Below are 13,124 nucleotides of genomic sequence, written 5' to 3' on the forward strand. Positions count from 1 at the left end.
TACCATCAGTATCTCACAAGTCCACAGCTAACATCAGGCTCAACAGAGAGGGACTCAAAGCATTTCCACTAAAATCAAGAATAAGATAAGGATGTCTGATTTTTTCACTCTTGCTCAATACAGTACTTGAAACATTGAACAATAAAACAAAAAATGAAGGTGATAAGAGAGAATATAAGTAGGAAGAAGTCAAACCATTCTTATTTGAAGATATGATTCTATACATACAAGACTAAGACTCCATCAGAAAACCGCTACATCTGATAAAACACATTCAGCAAAGAAGCAGGACTACTTTATACAAAATTAACATACAAAAAACTGATAGCTTTTCTATAAACTGCCAACCAACAACAGGGAAGCAATACATTCACAACAGCTTAGAAGCAAACAAACAACAAAACAACCAACAAAACTTGAGATAAATCTAGCCAAGTATATGAAAGACTCGTACAATGAAAATTTTAAGGCACTGAAGAAAGAAAATGGAGAATATATGAGAAGATATCAGAAAATGGAAAGACTTCTTATACTCATAGATTGGTAGGATTAATACTGTGAAAATAGACATCCTATTAAAAACAATCTACAGGTTCAACACAATCCCATAAAATTCCAAAATAATTCTTTATAGAAACTGAAGCAATAATTTAAAATTTGTTATAGAAACACAAGGATAACAGTGAACATGCTGGGTATCACCATCCCTGATTTCACATTACAATACATCACAATAAAAAGAATAGAAACAGCACACTACTGGCATAAAACCAGATACACTAATCAGACTTGAGGACCCAGATATATGTTCACACTAGTATGCCAACCTAGGTTTTGACAAAGAGTTCAAAAATACACACTGGAAAAAAACACAGCATTTTCAACAGTTTTGCTTAAACAGTGAATCTTCACAAAGGAGAATGACACTGAATTCCAAATGGTTCAAGGACCTCCATATAAGACCTGACATACTAGATCTGTTAGGAGATACACTTCAATTTGTAGTCACAGGAAAAAACTTTCCAGACAGGACCCCTGTAGTGCAGAAATTAAGACCAGCATTTAATAAATGGGACCTCGTGAAACAAACAAAACCCCCTTGTATATAGCAAAGGATGCCATCACAAAGTGGCAGCCAACAGAATGGGGATAAAAATCTTTACCAGCTGTATATCTGACAGAGGATTAGTGTCTAAAATATAAAAAAAGACCTAAAAACTAAACACCAAGAAAACAAAGAACCCTATTAAATATTGAGATGTAGAACTAAACAGAGTTCTCAAGAGAAGAAACAGAAATGGCTAAGCACATGGGAGGAGGGGGGAGGAGGAGGGGGAGGAGGAGGGGGGGAGGAGTAGGGGGAGGAGGGGGAGGAGTAGGGGGGAAGGAGGAGGGGGAGGAGAAGGAGGAGGAGGAGGGGGAGGAGGAAGAGGGGGAGGAGGGGGAGGAGGAGGGGGAAGGAGGAGGGGGAGGGGGAGGAGGAAGAGGAGGGGGAGGAGGGGGAGGAGAAGGAGGAAGAGGGGGAGGAGGGGGAGGAGGAGGGGGAAGGAGGAGGGGGAGGGGGAGGAGGAGGAGGGGGGGAGGGGGAGGGGGAGGAGGAGGGGGAGGAGGTCGTAGAAGTAGTAGTAGTAGTAGTTGTTGTTCAACATCCTTCACCATAGGTTATGGAAATGCAAATGACAACTACTTTAGAACCAGTCAGAATGGCTAAGATCAAAACACAAAATGACAGCAAATGCTGGTGTAGAGATGTAGAGATGTAGAGAAAGGGGAACACTCACTAGCTGCCAGTGGGATTGCACACTGGTGTATGCACTATGGAAATCAGTGTGGATATTTTTCAAAAAAGCTAGAAACAGACCCACCATGTGCATATACTTTTGTGCATATGCCCAAAGGGCTCTATATCCTACCACAGAGACGCTTACTTATCCTTGTTCTTTGCTGTTGTATTCACAATAGTCAGAAAATGTAAGGAACTTAGATGTCAATCAACTGATGAATGAATGGATAAAGAAAATGTAGTACATTTATACAATAAAGTATTATTGAGTTGTTAAGAAAAGTGAGATTAGCAACAAATAGTTGCAACTGGAGCTAATAATTCTAAACGTTATGAGAGGGGAAGGAAGGATCTGGAGGGGAGAAATGTTTGACTTCATCAAAACATATATGCATATATGAAATCCTCATAGCTCTGGTTTTCTCATCAGGAAAGTCCTATGACATCATCAGGAAAGTCCTATGACATCATCAGGAAAGTCCTATGACATCATCAGGAAAGGAAAGCACAGAACTTCCTGATCAATGTGGTTAAAGCCCAAGAGCTCACTGCATCAAAATGAACTGGACCCATTCAATAACGATGAATAAAACCTGCATTCCTGGTAAGAACGACGTGGTATGAGAGCCTGTCTTCACTCAGACACTGCCAGTCCTTGATGTTCTTGGCCTGTAACACCCAGAGAACTCACTAAATAAAGGCTTGGTGCAATGTCTCCAGAGCTTCTGTGTGTAGAACATGTGCAAGGATGCTGGTCATTTTCCTAAGAATGGCGTATTCTGGTTGAACAGGACTGAGAGGTGATGTGGCAGTGGTCTAGTTGGTCATCCATGGGAGGAGAAGACCTTGGTCCTGTGAAGGTTCTATGCCCCAGTATAGGGGACTGCCAGGGCCAGAAGTGGGAGTGGGTGGGTTGGTGAGCAGGGGGAGGGGGGAGGGGATAGGGGGTTTTCGGAGGGGAAACTAAGAAAGGGGGTAACATTTGAAATGTAAATAAAGAAAATATCTAATAAAAAATAAATTAAAAAAATTATAATTTTGTATGCTCTCTAATCTGAATGCAGACATATTAATACACTTTTATCCTTGGACAAAAAGTACTGTCTAATATTGTAAGCTTCTAAAATGTTTATAATTACAAATTGAAGTAAAATGTACTAAATTGCATTTCTATTATATAATGTGAAATGTTCTAATTATGCAGAGATTTGAACAGATGCTGTGGATCTAGAAGAAATTATGAGTACACAGGGAAAACAAAAAAAGGTAGAAACATTTTTGAACATACCATCGAAATAAGACTAAGCTGGAACTACACAGAAAGGTAGACTTTCAATTACAGTGTTTATATCACATTTTGAGACAGTTCTGTGAAGGAATCTGTAAGATCACATTGGAAACTTGCTATTGATGACTTTGGCAGAAATAATCCATTTGATTCACCTAATGAGTAACTGCCATCTAAGACTGAGCTAGTTTAAGGCTGGTGATGCTGACAATGAGAGTAAAAACCCAACAGTCTGGTAGGTCAAAGAGTTGGTGTGGTCAGAAAACGACTACAGATTCACTTGTAAAGTATTCTGACAAAAAGGTGGAACGGTAATGAGGCTGTTCCTTAAAGGCTTCCCATCTTACACTGGGCTCAGCTCTTTGGTGTCAGCATGGTGGTATGCCTGTAATGCTACCCATGTCCCCAGTCTCCTCTTCCACCAGAAGTGATCGAAAGAGGATGAGAAGTTTGATTCCACCCTGGGTATATGAAACCCTTCCCCATTTCTCCGGTCTTAAGTAGTCCCATCATTAGAGAATGTAGAGCCAAGCAGAGCTGCACAGGTCACCTTTCCTAGTGTCCTTGAAGCAGGGCTCCAATCACACTCAAGTTCAGAGACCGAAGGATCTAAGGGACCCAAAGTACTTGGTATTTCTGCGGTTAACTATCCAGTTTTCTTTTAAAAATTATAGTTATTATTTTAAAATTCTGTATAGATGTGTTTCTCTCTCTCTCTCTCTCTCTCTCTCTGTGTGTGTGTGTGTGTGTGTGTGAGAGAGAGAGAGAGAGAGAGAGAGAGAGAGAGAACAGGTGTTTGCAGAGGCCAAAAGGGGGGGAGGGAGGGGGGAGGGAAGGAGAGAGGGAGGAAGGGGGAGGGAGGGAGGGAGGGAGGGAGAGAGAGATAGAGTACAGATGCTTGCAGAGGCCAAAAGGGCATCGAAGCTGCTCAGAGTGGTGCTGGCAACTGATTCCCGGTCTTTTTAAAAGCACGATGCACTCTTAACTGCTGTGGTATTTCTCTAGTCCCCACCCAACACCCCTAAAAGTCAGGTTTTCAATCAACGATTTCAAAACGATCCCTACCACATGTCACTAACTTTCAAGAACATTATTCATTAAGTAAAGAAAATGAACGGGATCTCTAAAATCACCCCAGGAACATCAGATTTCTATCAAAGTAGACTTCCTTACAATTCTGTTAGTGCAGAGGTAGTGAGAAACAACACTCTAAGAGAAGACTGGGTTCCGGCTCCTCTCACAGGAATGGCTTCTCTGTGCTCCGTTCTTTAAAGTGTAGCCTCCTACTCTATCCTCTCTTCTTCACAACTGTCTAAATACCACACTCCAGCTTCTTTTCCTTAAAGAAACTCCAGGATATCACTGCCTTAAGAACAGATTCCTTAGATCAACTTTAGGCCCTGTCTTGTCTCTAACACCAAACTGGTTTTGCGTTTGCCTTAACTCCTGTAGTGCAGAAGTTGTGGATCACCTTCTCCTCAAAAGGGAACATATTGTTTATAACCACAGAATAGCATGCTTCAACATTGTTCAGAAAGACTTCTTGTAGGACTGCACAGTGATTATTGCAAAAACCCCATAACTGACCCCAGGGCTGAGAATAAGTGCCTACTGACGGCTCAGCTGCACACAGGGTGTCGATATTATACACTCACTGGCTCAGGATTTTTTTTTTTTTTTTTGGTCAACTTGACACAATCTAGAGTCATCGGAAATGAGGGAATTCCCCATCCCTCACTGCAGACAGGGTTTCTCTATGTAGCCTTGGCTGTCCTGGAACTCACTCTGTAGACCAGGTTGGCTTCAAATCCAGAGATTTGCCTGCCTCAGCTTCCCAAGAGCTGGGATTAAAGGTGTGTCCCACCTGGCTGAGGAAAGTGAATTTTTTTGTTTGTTTGTTTGTTTTTCAAGACAGGGTTTTTCTGTATAGCCCAGGCTGTCCTGGAACTCACTTTGTAGACCAGGCTGGCCTCGAACTCAGAAATCTGCCTGCCTCTGCCTCCCGAGTGCTGAGATTAAAGGTGTGCGCCACCACGCTCTCTCGAGAAAAGTGAATCTTAATTGGGAAAATACCTCCATTATGATCAGGTGGAGGTAAGCTTGTGGTACATTTTCTTGATTGAAGACTGATGTGAGACAGTTCAGCCCATTGTGGGTGGTGCTACTCCTAGGCAGGTTGTACTGGGGCCTTGAAGAAAACTGATAAACTCAGAGAAGCCAGCCAGTCAGCAACATTCCTCCATGGCCTCTGCTTTAGTTTCTGCCTCCAGGTTCCTGCCCCGACTTCTCTCAGTGATGGAGCGTGACCTGAGAGTTAGAAACACTTTCCTCCCCAAGTCGCGTTCAATCATGGTGTTTTTATCACAGTAATAAACACCTTAAGACACACATGTGTGCATGCACTCACACACACACACACACACACACACACACACACACACACCCTGCTGAGGCTCAGGAACATCATGGAAGGGGAGAGGTGGAGAGAACAGAAGGTCCAGAGGATGGGAAGTGTGCTCTGACATGCTTCCTCTGGACAGGGCATGGCTGCTGTACTTGGGACTTTACAGTAGCAGTGGTTCCCTCCATAAAACCTGCCCAACACTCCAGCATGGACGGTGGGAGGGCACATGATACCCCACTCACTCCTAGTTGAGGAGCAATTGGCAGTTAAACTGTTGGGGGAACGGAAGTCACTGTTTACTGGTGGTGTGGCCACTGGTAAGTTACTCATGATAACAGTAAATAAGACCAACCCATGAACACACATTCAAGCAACCCATCAAGTCCATATGTGTACTTTATGTCCGTATATGTATACATGGGCATGAACTTAGTAGGGGAATGTGCTGGGAAGGACTGAGAGTGAGAGGGGGACAAAAGGGAAGGACAGGTGAATCTGATCAAATACATTACGCTCATGGATGGCACTGTCAAAGCACAGAATTCAATTTTAAAGGGAATGCACAGACAAAATAAGTAACTTTCCTGGCTTTAGCAAAGGCCATGTTACTGTGTCCAGGTCTCTCAAAATCACTGTGAGTTTTGTTTTTAAACCTAAGCAACTCTAACTTACTTCTCTCGGACATATACTTCCTCAGTTTATGTAAGTATCGCTCTTTGATGCCAAATCAAATTCTAAGCTAAGCAGCCATGCACGCGCCATCAGAGTACTGTCATTAGAGGTCAGTTCCTGGGTAAACCAGCTGCACCTCTCGCAGACATGAGACTCTGGGTGAGGCCGTTTAACCTCCATGGATGCCGATTCCTCAACTAAACAGATAACAATTGTACTGTGCGGATTAAGACAGACATACTTGTTGGTGGGATTGCAAGCTTGTACAACCACTCTGGAAATCAGTCTGGTGGTTCCTCAGAAAATTGGACATAGTACTACCGGAGGATCCCGCAGTACCTCTCCTGGGTATCCAGAAGATGTCCTAACCGGTAAGAAAGAAACATGCTCCACTATGTTCATAGCAGCCTTATTTATAATAGCCAGAAGCTGGAAAGAACCCAGATGCCCCTCAACAGAGGAATGGATACAAAAAATGTGGTACATTTACACAATGGAGTACTACTCAGCTATTAAAAAGAATGAATTTATGAAATTCCTAGGCAAATGGTTGGACCTGGAGGGCATCATCCTGAGTGAGGTAACACAATCACAAAAACTCAAATGATATGTACTCACTGATAAGTGGATATTAGCCCAGAAACTTAGTATACCCGAGATATAAGAGACACTTTGCAAAACTCATGAAACTGAAGAAGAACAAAGACCAAAGTGTGGACACTTTGCCCCTTCTTAGAATTGGAAACAATCACCCATGGAAGGAGTTACAAAGTTTGGAGCTGAGACAAAAGGATGGACCATCTAGAGACTGCCATATCCAGGGATCCATCTCATAATTAGCCTCCAAACGATGACACCATTGCATACACTAGCAAGCGTTTGCTGAAAGGACCCAGATATAGCTGTCTCTTGTGAGACTAGGCCGGGGCCTAGCAAACACATAAGTGGATGCTCACAGTCAGCTATTGGATGTATCACAGGGCCCCCAATGGAGGAACTAGACAAAGTACCCAAGGAGCTAAAGGGATCTGCAACCATATAGGTGGAACAACATTATGAACTATCCAGTATCCTGGAGCTCTTGACTCTAGCTGCATATGTATCAAAAGATGGCCTAGTAGGCCATCACTGGAAAGAGAGGCCCATTGGACATGCAAACTTTATATGCCCCAGTACAGGGGGACACCAGGGCCAAAAAGTGGGAATGGGTGGGTAGGGGAGTGGGGGGGGGGAGGGAATGGGGGGACTTTTGGGATAGCATTGGAAATGTAATTGAGGAAAATACGTAATAAAAAAAAATATATATATATATATAAAAGACAGACACACATGACACTCAAATACTTCGGACAGAGTCTTAACTTGTTAATGCTAAATAATATTTGAAAATAAATAAAAACTAAAAACTTAAAACCTTGCACATGCAAGGAAAGTAAAATTGTCATCAAGAGTTGTGTTAATTCTGGACCATTGATGCGGTTTCTCAGTTATAGAGGAGGATGGATTTAGAGTGGAGAGCTTTAGAGAAAGCTATGAGTTCTAATCCTCTATTTAATATTAAAGACGAACCTGTGCTTTTACTGCAATTTGGCTTCAGATTAAAATGTAGGATGATGATACCTTCCATTTTCAACATTAGAAAACACTACTTAGGGCTGGAGAGATGGCTCAGCGGTTAAGAGCACTGACTGCTCTTCCGAAGGTCCTGAGTCAAATCCCAGCAACCATTCATAATGAGATCTGTCACCCTCTTCTGGTGTGTCTGAAGACAGCTACAATGTACTTAGATATATTAATAAATAAATCTTTTTTCTTTTAAGAAAACATTACTTAAACTTTTGCAGAAAGAGATTAATCTCTCATTAATTAGCTTACATTTGTGAGAGATGTGATCTCTTAAGAAAAGAGACAGTGGTCTAAGGAAACATTTTGTTAGAGAAGTTGTTAGATGAATTTCAGAAATCCAAAACCAAACCATGAGCCATGTCTGATTGCTCTGCCCCAGTAGAGTAGGCAGTGTGCAACGTCACTTTCATTCACCCAGTAGAGATCCACTGAGCACACACTCTGTGCAGTACAGTACTGGTAGTCTCAAGAATACAGGCTTCAATTCCTTATTTCAAGAGCTTTCAGACTTGAGACACCCGGTCAGCAGTAGGATTGGGAATCAAGAGGTAACAACCACAAGACACAGTCCGTGTAGTTTTAAGTAATTTCATATCTTCAGGCCTATTGCTCTATTTACACAAATGAGGTATCTCCTAAAGATTTACTGAGGTATAATTTAGATTTAGTAAAATTCGTCATTAAAAAATACACAATTTCGGGCTGGTACATATGCCTTCGGTCCCAGTTACTTGGGAGGCAGTAGGTAGATCTCTCTGAGTTTGTGGCCAGACTGATCTTTATAGTAAGTTCCTAAACAGCCAAGACTATGTAGAGAGAGCCTGTCTCAAAAAGAAAATAAGAAAAAGGTAAAATTTCAAGAGCAGATACAAGGTCTGATCTACATGGATTTAGTTACAAAACTTAATGGAGTTCTCACTAAACAATGAGAACACTGTCACTTCAGTGAGTTTGGCACAGGCACACAACTACTCTATGTCACTGGTCATCCCACCCAGACCTGCTCTCCAGCAACGCAGCTTTCTTTCTCCCTCTACAGCTCCGCATACTGGAACCATACAGTGTCCACTCCTATGAAAAACATCTGTATACAGCTCGCGATGTACTTACATGGTTTCCTTTCCTGTGTTAAAGCATAGGGGTGAAAATGCCTGGTCAGAAATCTATGCTTAAAGTTATGAGACAGGCCAAAGAGATGGGCTCAGCCGGTAAGAGCTCTGCTGCTCTTGCACTGGATCAGGGTTCAGTTCCCAGGACTCACAAAAGAGTCTGACAACCATCTAACTCCAGTTCCAGGGGATACATGCCCTCTTTTAGCCTCTATGGGTACCAGGCACACAATGGTACACACAGACACATTTAGGCAAATGTACATCCACACAGAATCATCTTTCAAAAGCTACGAAGCAGTGGTTTCTGAAGTACTGTTCTCTGCACTCTCACCACCATGAGAATCCTAGCGGTCCCTAAATTCACCATTGCTTTTCGAGCCATTCTAAGTAGGTGAGGGACATAGAGATCTCATTGTGGTTTTGTGTCCCCCAAATGTCCAGTGACACAGAATACATGGTCATGTACTTATCTGCCATTTTTGATCTGCTCAAATCTTTAGTTTCTTAAAAAAAATTAAAGTGTATTGTTGGATCTAAGCATCATTTACATATTCCGAATAAGTTGTTCGTTGTCTAGCAACTGTTTTACAAACGCCCATCCCTTGCTCTTGAAGTTAAATGTTCTCAACACTGCCCTCCTTTCTTAACCCCTACTCTCTCCAGGGCTGGGGACTGGACTAAGTAAGGTAAGGCCTTAAGCATGCCAGGCAAGCGCTCTACTGAAATATATACCTCTCACCTTTGTTAGTATCTTATTTCCCCTCTGTGGCTACTTGGTAGCAAAAGTGGGCTGAGATTTAGGCTATCGAGATAACATCAGACAGACAGCTGAGTAATGAACACTGGTTACTGCTAAAGCTATCTCGAAGAGATTCTCAGTGTCTGATAGGAAGACTGTCACAAACTGCTAAACACATCACCACAGTCATTTATAGGTTTAAAAGCATGGTAAGAATACTTCATGCCCATTCTTCTCAATTCCTAACCCATATACTTGAATATAGTTTCTGAACAACAATCACAGTTATTATAAAGTACAATTCTGATAAAACCGAATTGCTTTTTATTTGTTTTTGGAGATGGGGTCTCTCTATTTAGTCCTGGCTGTCCTAGAACTCAATATATAGACCAGGCTAGACTTGAACTCACAGAGATCCACTGCTTCTCAAGTGCTGAGATTAAGGATGTGCACCAGTATGCCTGGCCAAAGTTTTTAATGATAAACATCCTACAGAGTACTGTAAGTTCTTCAAGTTTGTTCCTAAACTGCTTAACAGTCCCCACTTTGTGTTTGTTCTCAGTTCACTAGTTTAAGCATCACATATGAGCCAGTGGTTCCCAAATTTATCTCTGGCTAAGATCCCTATCTTAAGGTCCAGATTCCTCCTCTGTACTGCTCAGTTAATACTGCTACATAGATTCCTTATAGGCATCTGAGCTTAACAAACACATTCTTCAGCTACCTGCTTTTCATAGTAATTATATAACTGTTTAAAGTTTTCATTCAAAATGTTCTTAAATAAGTCTTCTAAAACCCCCAATCAAAGTGATCAGAACAACTTAGTATTGATCTCTGAGTTTATCCCAAAAGACTTTTATTGTATACATCAGTGGTTCTCAACCCTCCTAATGCTGTGACCCTTTGATACAGTTCCTTATGTTGCAGTGACCCCCAACCATAAGTCACTTTTGTTGCTACTTCATAACTATAATTTTGCTACTGTTATAAATCATAAAGTAAATCTTTTTGGAGCTAGAGGTTTGTCGAGGAGTTGCAACCCATAGGCTGAGAACTACTGTTATATATAATTCCCCTGGGAATGCTGAAAAAATATTGAAAAAAAATAGCCAGTAGGCAAATGTGACTATGGGACGAGTGGAATAAACAATAAAAATAACAGTATGTGACTCAATGTCGATTGTCAACTTGGCAGGACAGAGAACCACCTAAGAGCCAAGCCTCCAAGGACGCCTGGGAAGGGTTATTTAGAGTATGGCTATGAGATACTTTCTTCATTAACTGAGGTAGAAAGACTCACCCTAAATGTGGTTGGCACCACTTCATGGCTGGGCTTCTGGACCGTAAGAAAATGAGCTGAGCACCAGTACTCACCTTTCGCTTTGCCTCCTGACTGCAGATGCGATGCAAGCTGCCATCACCACTTTCCCACCACGATGGGCTACAATCTCCAGCCAGGAGCCAAAATAAGCCCTGAACTTGCTTTTCTCAGAATACTTTATCACAGCGACAGGAAAAGTAACTATGACACAGTAAACTCCCTTTATTATCAGTGTTAACCCCATGGCACAGAAATCCTTTTAACAAGCACAGACCACATTATTTTTACTTTCAAGGCCTAAACCTATCTGTCTTTATCCCCAAATATTTTTTCTATCTACTATGGCTCATAGCCAACACCAAAGAACTCCATTTATGTATAAAGACCATAGAGGTCTAACATGATGCCCTAGCCGAGGACCTGTTGGCAGTTAGTGGCTGTATGAGTATGTGTATGTATACACACACACACACACACATATGGCAGAGTATATACATTTTTATGTGGTTATGTGCACATGGAGGCCAGAAATAGATGTTGAATGTCTTCTTTTTCTCACCTTATTTTTTGAGACAGGGTCTCCCATTGAATTTGCAGCTCCTGGATGGCAATGCTAGCTTCAGGTATCCCCACCCCCAACGCCCTTTTCCCTGGCCTCCAGCACAACACTTAAAAGTCATATACCACAATACCCAGCTTTTCATGTGGTGTCCTTGAGTGTGACAGGCACCTAACTGACTGAGCCATCTCCTTAGTGCCCAGAATGCTACCTTTCTTAGGCTTTCCCCTCTCTTATGTTTCCTAAAATACCTAATGCCACACTATGAATTAACCACAATCATCTCAGAACAGACTCTCCCCTTTTACTTGGTTATGTTTGCTTTGATACACACACTCATCAGATGATGTGGAACAGCTCACCAAGCTGTTTGAAGTTATCCTTAACACAAAGACCCAGAAAGGCAGCAAAAATAGTGGCGAAGACCACAGCAAGCTGCACAGCAAGGAAGCCTGGGACCCCTGTCAGCTACTACAACTCTGGGCACGCTACTTAACCTCCCTGCCTTCTCTTTATTTATAAAATGGCAACAACCACTTCACAGTTGGAGGACTTTAACTGAATTTCTCTGTGAAAAAGCTATGAATAATGGCTGGCACACAAATACATTTTAAAAACTAGTTATTGTTGTTAATATTGATAAGTTGTACCAACAATGCAAACCAAGTATTTCTGACACCTAATTTGGATGGGCAGGAGCCATGTGCTCCTTCATCCTTCAACAGACTGTAATCTATACAACTTTTCACTTTAGCTCTTAGATGATGGACATTTCAGAAAGTCTCCAGCCTAATCTGGCCAGATGCTTCATACATATGTCCCTTGATTATAAATTCAAGAGTCACTATCTATATCTATATATATCTATATCCACCTTGTATGTATAGATAGATAGATAGATAGATAGATAGATAGATAGAGAGATGGATACACACACACATATAAACCTAAAACCAAGACAACCAAGCTGCCTTGTGGTGAAAGGGAGACCTTGCTTAATGTTGACCATCACATAGCTATACATTTCTACAGTGGGACCATCATCAGATGACTGGAGTCAGGTGGAATTATCCAGGTCAGGTAACTGCTGACTGTGTCTGCCATAGATGTGTACGCAGAAGCCTGCCCAAGCTCAGACCCCTTTACTTGGTCCCTTGTGTTGTCTGTTGCAGCTGCTTCAAACCTTCCCTACCCTTCAGATTCCCTGTGCTGCTCAGAGAAGATAAGCCAGTTTCAGGAGAGGGCGGTGGGGGATCGAGATCAAGGTCATTCATGTGCCTTTTCTACCTGGGAACTTGTGACACTGGGGGCCTCACCTCAAAACTTCTGGCACCACCTCCTCCAGCTGTTTTCAGGAAAGGCCTCCTCTTCTAAAGCTCAGCCTCTCATGGTTAACCTTTCCAAATGAATGCCCTTCACACCCATCTCCTTTTGTCTCACTGACTCCTTGTTCCCTGGGTCACTGGTAGTGGCAGTCTGCGCTCATAACTGTGCCAGAATCCCTTGGGTATTTATTATTTGTCTTAGAAATGTCCTTTTGGGTGTCCTGATCTCCTGGGTTTCTCTGTAAGAGTGTTAATTGCCTACATTTAAAACAAAATGCCCATGTTAGTCTCATAC

General features: G+C 42.1%; 1 protein-coding gene and 1 long non-coding RNA gene across 3 annotated transcripts in view; one reads left to right on the forward strand and one right to left on the reverse strand.

The window, feature by feature from the left end:
* LOC115031509 (uncharacterized) overlaps nt 1-2,360 on the forward strand; it is a 29,875-nt gene extending 27,515 nt beyond the window's left edge. The window contains exon 3 of the long non-coding RNA XR_003837135.2: nt 2,214-2,360. This is a non-coding gene — a long non-coding RNA (uncharacterized LOC115031509). The remainder of the gene's footprint in view (nt 1-2,213) is intronic.
* Nucleotides 1-13,124, reverse strand: part of Mosmo (modulator of smoothened) — a 58,596-nt gene that overhangs the window by 21,201 nt on the left and 24,271 nt on the right. The gene's annotated exons all lie outside the window — the stretch shown is intronic.

This window comes from Mus caroli, unplaced genomic scaffold (genome assembly GCF_978045245.1).
Source record: "Mus caroli unplaced genomic scaffold, Mus_caroli_1 scaffold_8, whole genome shotgun sequence".
Classification (NCBI taxonomy): Eukaryota; Metazoa; Chordata; class Mammalia; order Rodentia; family Muridae; genus Mus; species Mus caroli.